The following is a 1462-nucleotide window of genomic DNA, read 5'->3' as shown; positions in this document are numbered from 1 at the left end:
CTTCGGGGCGTCTCAAAGCCTTGCTGGGCTCCAAGACCGTCCCCACATAGGGAGTTCAAAAAATGAATTAATCTGTCCACCCAGGAGTCTTCTCACGTCCGGCTTCTCGCCATCAACTCTGCCTTTCCTGAGAGGACTGCTTCCAGGAGCTTTGGGAATAAATGGCAGAACATAGGATACTTCATGGAGAATTTTACAACTTGTTTTCCCTCTCCCTTTCCTTCAGCAAGGCTCTGACCTCTGCAGAGCTCTGGCGAGGTTCCTGGGCTCTAGGTTTCTTAGACCAGCTTTCACATTTGGCTCTTAGCAGAAAATCTAAATTGTCCCGAGGCAAAGATAGCCCAATGGGGTCGAAAACTTCAGCGGTGAGGGATAGAGTGGCCACATCCTGCTCTCTGTGGTCCCCAATCAGAATGAGGAGAGCCCAGCATGGGAGGCACACTTGTGTTCCATTTGGAATGCGTCTCTCTTGGCACCGGAAGAAAGGGTGACCCTAGATGGATACCATGTTTGGAATTGGAATCCAAGAGGTACTGGCAGTGAGAAAAAACAGGCCAGGCACACAGGCTGGCTGGCAGAGCACTTAACATATCTCCCCAGAGGACAAGACCTCTGGGCAAGTGAGGCAGTCAGGGGAGAACAAAGGAAAAGTGAGCACAGAATCTACCACAGCACTGCAGGCAGGCCGCAGGCAGGCCGGGTACTGCTCAGACCTCCTGTGGGGACAGCTAGGGGCTCTCCTGAGGTAGGAGGACACAACCAAATAGGAAAGTAGGGGACTATTAGAAGAAAAAATCCTAACAGTGAGGACTGGAAAGCCCCTCAGAAGCCTTTATTAAGTCACATTATAAACATCACTAGGCATTTATTTGACATCCATTAAGTAAAAACGGCTATGCAATGCAGCTCTTTGACTTTCTCCTGCATATATCTGGATCTAGGAATAGTTAATACAATGTTAATACGGTGCTCAGACCATCACCCTATACTTCGTTTGCAAATTATAATAACTACCACCCATTAAATGCCTCCCAAGTGCTGGACCTCAATTAGGTACTTTACACAGATATTATTTAGTTATCATACAACCCCTCCAAACAAATATTATCTTCCTTCTAGATCTGAAAGAAACTGAGGCTCACCTAGGGAACAAGTTCCTATAGGCAGTAAGTGGCCCAGCCAGGATGTGACCCCAAGTCAGACTGACTGCTGTGTGCCAAGTATGTTGCACAGTCAGTAGAAATAGACTAGATCCATAACTCCCAACCCCACTCCCACCCCCACCCCCACCCGGAAGTATGATGACATCCAAGGAACTTCTGGATGAACCTGGGGTCTATTTTGGGTCACCAAAAAATAAATCTGGAGTATGCAAACATTAAGACATGTCCCTCTGGCTTCCAAATGACTCCTTGATTTTTTTCCCCTTGCTGCTACTTAGTATTTATTATCATTCTATTGC

The sequence above is a fragment of the Crocuta crocuta genome, unplaced genomic scaffold (genome assembly GCF_008692635.1).
Source record: "Crocuta crocuta isolate KB4526 unplaced genomic scaffold, BGI_CrCroc_1.0 scaffold87, whole genome shotgun sequence".
NCBI classification, from domain to species: Eukaryota; Metazoa; Chordata; class Mammalia; order Carnivora; family Hyaenidae; genus Crocuta; species Crocuta crocuta.
This window is presented reverse-complemented; position numbering follows the sequence as displayed.